Here is an 8,856-nt window from a genome sequence, read left to right as displayed (position 1 = left end):
AAAAGTATGAAAGTAATGCACTCTTATGCAAAGATTTTCCTCTCTTTTCTCTCAATAAATTGAAAGAAACTATGCAAGAATTCACTCTATGCTTTCGTTTAGAGAATAAGCATGATGATATGAAATTTCTAAACACAGATTCTTGTTTTTCGTTTTTCTTATGATTGTTATGCACATGGGTTGAAAATACAGCTTTTATACAAAATTGTTTTTACCTATCATTAATTGATTATCACTCAGATTAATCAATTAACGCGTTATAAAAATACTAGTTTTTGTTATGTCTTAATCGATTAACAACTTCTTTATTTGATTAATGAACTAGAAATCCTACATAATTAGACACTATAACTCTCATTAATCCATTACATATTTCTTTAATTGATTAACGGATTCCCACATGACTTAATCAATTATTAACCATTATAATTGATTAATATAGTTGAAAGTATGTTTCTTTGATGCATGGTAAAGTTCCTATATTATGTATGAACATGTAATACATGATTTTTAAGAGATGACACTTTTATGTATAAAAACCATGTATGCTCAATGCTTATGCATGATTCTACTTATTATATATGTTAGGATGTTATATCTCATTTTATATGGATTCATTTTAAACTCTTGTGAGACTTCCACCCATGATTTACCTAACCTAGATTCAATCTAGGCAATCATCTTAGGACTTCTAGAATATAAAAATAATCGTAAGTTTATGATGTTGACCTTGAGTCTTCGGCATGTTGCTTGTTCCGATGTCCATGTCTTCAAGCTTCCATTAAGTTCTTGTCTTCATCAAAACCATATAGGTCAATCACATATGCAATCTTAAACTATTTGCAATGTCATTATGAAGTGGAATCCTCCACAAATTAATTTTAGCTTTGTTTCTATTAGGAGTCCAAACATGTGGCTAAGGCTATTTGGGCATTCTTTGTTCTTGTTATGGTTATTTGGTTCATATCAGTTTCTCCTTATTCAAGTATGCCTTCAACAAATGTCCCTAAATTTGTGTTTGTCCTCCAAATCGTAGGGCACCCCCCTTAGCATACATCACTAACAATATGTAGCCCTTAGAATTTTAATGGCTAATGGGGCTGCCCCAAGTGATGCCTACAACTTCCTTCATATACTTCCCTTGTTATATAATTATCCTTGTCTAGGCCAATGAATTTGATGAATAATGTTGAGAACCCTAATTTGCATAGTGACCCATGGAGTATGGTGTACCATGAGCTTTTTGAAGAAATAGGTACCACTCCTTTCTGTATGAGGGTAAGGTGCCCATCTGTAGTTATTGAATGATTGGCTTCATCCAATCTAGTGGTGGGTGGGTCTCAGCTATGGCCTTTATGTTGGGGTATAAGGGGTTCCTTGGATGACTATAAGTTGCTATCCAGACTCTTAGTACTATACAATTTGGATCAGATGCTTGTTTGGGTATTCCACTTGTTTGGCCTTAATTCGAGTAGCCTAATCTACTATGGTTAATTGTATGCATTTGATTGCACAACAAGTTGTCTAACTGGTGCATACACTTTTTGAAGAGTAGTACATTTGTCAAATTTAGAACAATCATCTTTAGATTTGGATGTGAAAGTATCTAGATTGTTTTTGCATATTTTTATTGTTACCTCAAGAAGTTCTAACGTGCTCTTTTTTTTAATATATAATCTAGAAAGTCTAGTATTCTTTATGCAATTAGTTAAACGTATTTTGTAACTCATCATATGAAGGTTTATCATTTAGTTTAGGGTTAATAACCTCATCATTAGTGTTTGATTAGTGTGCATCCATCAAGACAAGATGTGTTTGTTCATCATTTTCGAGTTTTGCATTTGAGCTAGCATCATTATCTGCTGATGTGTTGTATGTCCTTCTTGTCCTTATTTCTTTTTAAAGTATTATCCTTTTGTAAGGAAGGATAATCACCATTATTATGTTATACTTTTATATATTTAGAGAATGTGGAGTCTTACCCTCATGTTGATGCTTCATTGCTTGTGGCGAGCTTTTTTACATCTTCGATTCCACGTGTCTTTTTCTAAAGTGTCCCACATTTATTTTGAAGATTTGAAATTTGACCCTCTAAAAAAGTCTTTTATTCTTAAGGTAGAGGTTAAGATGTTTTTGGTTTTACGGTCATACTAGAATCTATTTTTATCATCATCAGTCCATGTACCTTTTGGCTTACATTGTTTAACCCCATCAAAAACTATGTTGGAGTAAACAGACCTTCTTACATAGTGTTCCATATATATAAGTCTTGAGACTCTATGAATATCTTCATTCTGATTTTTCAAAAATCATAACATTCTCTAGTGAAACTTATAGGTATGTTAATATGAGAACTTTAGCCTAGAGAGAATTTGGAATATGTCATCTATGTTTATTTTTAAATAGGATCTAAGAACAAATTATCAACCTTTGCTCTAGTGGCAATTTTAAATATAAGATTTCAAACTAAGCTAAATTAGTTTTTTCGACTTTTTGCTCTTTTTCTAAATATTAGAATGTGAAATGCAATGGAGATAAATATGAAGAAAAAATGCTTCAAAAATGAAAAGAGTGAGGAATAAAGAAAATCACACTAGTATTTATCTTGGTTCCCCTTTACCAACTGAATGCTATGTCTAGTCCTCTTGACTCATGCCACAAGATTTTCAGTATGTAATTTGAGTATTAAGTACAAATTTCGCACCAAGATTCTTTCACGGTGACCACTCAAATTCCCCAACTAGAAAGTATATAACTTTCCTTGTTTTACAAGTTCACTCACCAAACTCTATAGTAATCACTAAACTCAATTTTGTTTTAGTTTGAATCCATCATAAGACAATCAAAATAGATACCACAAAATGCTCTATGTTTTAAAACTTTAAAAGTGCATAAAAAGTTGTGTAAAACTTAAGTTAACTTATTGCCAAAGTTTTGTAAGAAAAATGGTTGATTCGTTTATGAAACTTAGGATAATATTTTATAGAGTTTCAAAAGGTTGCAAAGTGTTTTCCAGGAGGTGAAGACGTTTGGGAAGGTATTGGTCTGTTTGGGAAGTTGCTGGTTGAGTTTCAAATTCGAAACTTTCTCATGGTAATCGATTATTGTACCTTGTTGTCCAACAGAGTAATCACTTACTCACTTGCAGTAATCCGCTATTGTCCCATTTTTCTATAAGGTAATATGTTACTTTGTTTCAGGTAAGATGTTACTCTATTTAGGTAACATGTTACTCTATTTCAGGCAACATGTTACTCTGATGTAGGTAAAATGTTACTCTGTTTCAAGTAACATGTTATTCTCTTCCAAGTAATATATTTACCTATTTCAAGTAATATGTACTTTGTTTCAAATAACTTGTTTTTCAGTTTTCTAAAAAGTTTTTTTTATAACATTGTAATTCATTTTCATCCTCTTAAAAGTTTATGAAAAAATATGCCTAAGAACACATGTGATAAAAAGTAAATATTGTTTTAGTTAACATTAGATTTTTTCTAGAAAGTAAATAAAATCTTATCTAGTAGTGTATTTATTTTTTATGCATCAAAGTCTTTAATCGTTTTCTTTATGTTTTTTATATTGATGTCTTCATCAAAACCTAGTCATAGAGCCAAAGGAGTATATTTTCCTTCAGAAATTTTAATATACATTTGATCCACTAAGGTAGAAATCACTTCTTTTCCTACAACTGGCAGGAAGCTAAGGTAGAACAAACGCAATGAGAAGCAGAGATACTAAAACTCATGTCACAAACTCCAACAATTGCATTTCCATATGAAGGTTTTCGAAAGGTTTATACTTACATATAGAACCATACGAAATGTTTCATCACTTTCATGTGAAAAATATTAAAAACCTTTCGTATGGCTCTACCATATGGAAAGATTGGGTGTCAAAATTGAATTTCTTCTTTGATTACTGGATTGAATATTAAGGCTTTGAAATTAGAAGAACCTGAAAGGATCACGACCTATGCTTGTAGGATACCCTTTTTTCAACACGTACTGAACTCAAATTGAACAAGGACGTAGGATTCTATAGCTAGGTGGCTTCGTGGGTCACTGTTTCTGTGGCAACGGAAGGAACCATAACATGTTAGATGAAAATTTCCTTAGGCCCATTCTGCAGATGAGAAGCGGAACGAATATCGACCTTTTTGGAATGCAATTTTGGCAAGGCATATGGTTAAGTCGCAAAGATTTGGGTTAGTAATGCATGAGTTAAAATTTGCATGGGAAATGGTTCGAAAACTATGGTGTCTTGGAACAAAATTAATTGAAAACAAATAAGTACAAGGATATGACATGTATAGACAAGTTAACGACAAATTTGCAAGTGCTCGTTCAATGAACATTAAACCTTACGACGTACTTCAAGAGTTAGGTTATTGAAGGAGAGAAAGAGAAGACATGAGAGAATCTCACAAATATGTTCTATAATTGTAAAAAAAACATCTTTACTTTCTCTTTCTATCCATCCAAAAACCAACACGAAATATACATTGACTTGTTTATCACAGTTTACACTCATTCCTTCCTAAGGAGTAAACCAGGAAAACAATTGTGGTTGATAATTTTTCATCCACAATTGCAATCATAAAATTCTTCCAAAACAGTGAGGACTAGGTAACCACAAATGTTATATAAGTCAATCTAATTCTACAACAAAAAAGGGAGATAAGACTAAAATCAGTTCCAAAACCAGCCATCACATTTGAAGTACATTCAAACTTATCATCTATTCTCTGGTATATTGCTACTGCTACTTTGTCGATGCAGCCATAATACATGGAGTGCTCTTTATCACAAACTGATGGAAAATGTCAATCAGTTGTAGCCACTTAGGTCCCATTTACCTATTAAGGAGTTCATCAGATAATACTCAAAGCTTCGAAGTTGGAAAATCCAGCACAGTGCATAGATTTATGAAGAATTATATAGTGCCAACGACCATATAAAGTAGGTTCAAAATAGAACAAAAGTTCTCTCTTGACCAGGGATAGATGATAGGTAAAGTCCTCAAAATTGACGTCTAGGGGGATTAGCATCTGCTAATGAGACACGAATAGCTCTGCCATTCAAGTCTTGCAACCGATACAAATAATTAAGACTCTGGTAATTAATCACATAACTGAAGACAGGAATCATGAGAATAAAGCCTATAGAATCCTATGTCTCAAATCATGGAGGAAATCAGTTTTTCAAAAGAAGATTCATTCTGCTATTTTTAGCTAGCTTGCATTCTTAAATTCAACTATAAAACAAGACCATTTCAAAGAGTCAATTCAAACACCACATACACAATTATGATGTACCAATGTTTGTATGAGCAAAACTTGAAGGGATTAACCCTGGCAATCATGGGACTCAACCCATTTATAATTAAGATGTAACACATGTTATTTGTACATTAAATCCTAATAACTTCAGGACAACTTCCTTATTAAAGCATAGAAGTGCAAATACTACAGATTAAAGCATACAAGTACTTGGAATAGATATTCATATAACATTTTTGAACAGACAAATTTATAATTGGAGACTCGTGAAACTGTAGTGTGTGTATAGCAAAAGATACTTCCATGATTTGTATGCCAAATATGTAGATTTTCACAAAGAAATAAACATTCATATAACATAATCAAACTTTTTAAAACTAAAATATGATTAACTGCAACTCTAATAAAATATTCATAACATCTAAAATAAAACATGTGAATCCTCAAAACGATACTACAACATGGCTTGTAGACCAAAAAGGCATTGGTATAGTGGTGTGAGGCCTGAATGGATCTCTAGGAATCTTACTGGCCAAAGATCAAAGGTTCAATTCATGGGAGTGTCACTTATTGAGAGGAGACAACAACAAACCTCAGAAAGGGAATAGTTTCTTATCTATAGGATGAAGGGTAGTAAGGTACCCTTGGTTATACCAAAAAAACATTGCTTGTATTAATTCATTTATAAATCTTCCACAACATACTAAAACATGGAAGAACAAACTAACAACAATGACATACTTCCACTTTACTCAGGACAAGGATTAGTACTCTTACCACACCATCTAAGGACTGAACAACTTTGTTGACCTCTTTGGGGAACTATAGGTCACAAAACCAAAACCTCTTGATCTTCCACTTTCCCTATCATATATTACTTTCGCTTCCAAAACCCTTCCATGTTTCTCAAACAATTCCTCAAGTGCTCGTTGGTCAACACCCCATGCTAGATTACCTACATGAACTCGATGTCCATTATCTGTAGCAGAATCTCCTCCTCTGGGAGGACCCCTCCCAAAATGGGAATTCCCATCAAATCGAGAATTCCCAAACCTGGAATTCTCATCCCGGGAGGAGGTGGGCCAGAATTCACTCTCAGCTCCGTTCCATCTACTTCCTAGTAATTACCAAGAAATTTCCAATTAGACATAATAAACAACATCATACATTTAATAAAAATATATTCAAAATTAGCACATAAAACTCAATCTCAAATAGCTAGCAGTCCAACACTTGTAAATACTGCTCTAGCTAGCATCTACAAATGGATAATAGAACATAATTTAAAACAAAAAGAAAGTAAGAAAAAACTGAAACGTAAGACTGTCTTATATCAAGCAACAGACTACGACTTAAGTTCCATTGAATTGCTGAACAACTGCATCAACTTCCTCAGCTGAAGACATGGTCACAAAACCAAATCCCCTACTTCTCCCAGTCATTTTATCAGAAATCACCTATCAAAAGCGAACAATATCATTCAGTACAAAAAAATATATATTGCATCTAACTTTTGCTATCCCAACAAATTCATTTCAGTGAAAAAAAACTGGATACTTCAAACCACCATTTCAACAAAATTCTACTCGAAGTGTAAAATAAATTAACATCAAAATGAAAATTTTGCAATGAAACAAAAATATATACCTTATCCAGTTTATGCTAGCCCTAGAAATTACTTTTAGTGAAAACAAACAGAGCAGTGCCAAAACAATCATTTCAACAAGTTTTCACCAAAGCGTATCAGGAAAAGACAACAAAATCAAAACTTGTCACCAAAACAATCATATATACCTCAACCCTTTCAAAATCACCAGCTCCTTCAAAAATTTCAGCTGAGTCGAGCACTGTCGACTCCGAAGGGAAGGTTACCAACGAAGATTTTGAATTCATTGATGCTATTGTTGTAACTGGGTTCGTCATCTCCTTCGCTAAACGTGTCCTCTTCCTGGTCGAACTCGGAGAGGGCAACGTTGGGAACGAAGCGAGACGACAACAACTTTGGACGCGGGCGGCTTAGGAACGGAGAAAGGTTGTAGAAATGGAGATGGGATTGGAGTTATGGTTGAGAAGGGAGAGTGAAGAGAAGCATTGGTGTTGTTGGTGTTTTAAGGTGTGGAGAGAAAGAGATGGAAGTGCTAGAGAAGATGTAGAGGTAGACATGGATAAGGGTTTAAGGGATATTGTTTTGATGAGGAGAAGATGGCAGATTTACTCAAATGATCTACTATGACTGGAAAATCACATTCGTGTAACTTTTGTATTAATTAATTTTTTATAAATTGGGCTGTAGGATAGTTGTTTTCTATATTTTTTCTATCGGACTCATTTAAATCAGCACCTGTGTAGGAGTTTTTTTAAACTTTTTTCTTTGAAAATCGTCTCGGAGTTTCATATTTGTTTTTTCAGACTTTCTCTCCTAAATCAACAGGGGTGAAGTTTTTTATTAAATTTCATCTCCCCTAAATTGGCTCAAGAGTATGAGTTTTTTCTACTTTTATTTTTTTTGCCAAAATAATTGGCTACTTCCTCACAGATTTTGTTTAAAAAACACAACGATTTTCTTAAAAACAAAACAAAACAATTGGTCTTGTTGTGACCGGTTTTGATAAGTCTTATAATTACTATTTTTAAATGTTTATTAGGAGCATTTAATAAGGATTATAATTAAGGTTTCTGTTCAGATGGATGTTGAAAGTTAAAGTGACACAAATATTGGAAGACTGTGACCTTAATCCAACAATTATAATAAATATTCTTATTGTAAAAATCACTAATAACATGTTGTCATGGAGGGATTTTGGAACTTCATGATTTACTTCTAAGAAATGGGTAGAAGTTTAGTATTTCAAGAATCTCCAAATGATGCAACAACCAAACGTAGTGATTGTAGTCCACAAAAGATATTCATCAAGTGTTAGGAAAAAATAATGTTTGATCATAGCTCATGACTCTGAAATTTTCTCAATAAATTATGTTTCCACATATTAATTTAATGTACTTGTATGTGTTCAAGGAATAGTTCTAAAGTCAAGTGACACGTGTAATCTTAGATTACTCATCATTTTCTCTGATTCTTTCCTCCAACCTCAAATTTCTCTCTAGTTCATTAAAAATCCTTGAATAGAAGGGTTAAATCATTTACAGCAATGACAAAATCGACCACAATAAGGCCGATTGTTTTGTTTTGTTTTTAAGAAAATCGATGTGTTAATATTTTAAACAAAATTGGTGAGGAAGAAGCCGATTATTTTGACAAAAAAATAAAAGCACAAAAAACTCCTACTCTATAGCTGATTTAGGGGAGGTGAAATTAAAAAAAAAAACTTCATCCCCTGCTGATTTAGGAGAGAGAGTATGAAAAAAAACAAATATGAAACTCCCTTGAGGGAGATGATTTTCAAAGGAAAAAAAAAAAAAACTCCCACACAGGTGCCGAATTAGGTGAGTCCAAGAGAAAAAACATGTAGAAAACAGCCATCTTGTAACCAATTTATAAAAAGTTACACTACTTTTGTAATTAATACAAAATGTGCACTAGGACTATAATTTTATAGTCAAAGTACATCAGTTGAGTA

The 8,856-nt window shown here is 32.9% G+C and overlaps 1 pseudogene; it reads right to left on the bottom strand.

The window, feature by feature from the left end:
• On the bottom strand, positions 4,318-7,483 carry LOC109347602 (annotated as a pseudogene).

This window comes from Lupinus angustifolius, chromosome LG05 (genome assembly GCF_001865875.1).
Source record: "Lupinus angustifolius cultivar Tanjil chromosome LG05, LupAngTanjil_v1.0, whole genome shotgun sequence".
NCBI classification, from domain to species: Eukaryota; Viridiplantae; Streptophyta; class Magnoliopsida; order Fabales; family Fabaceae; genus Lupinus; species Lupinus angustifolius.
This window is presented reverse-complemented; position numbering and strand designations above follow the sequence as displayed.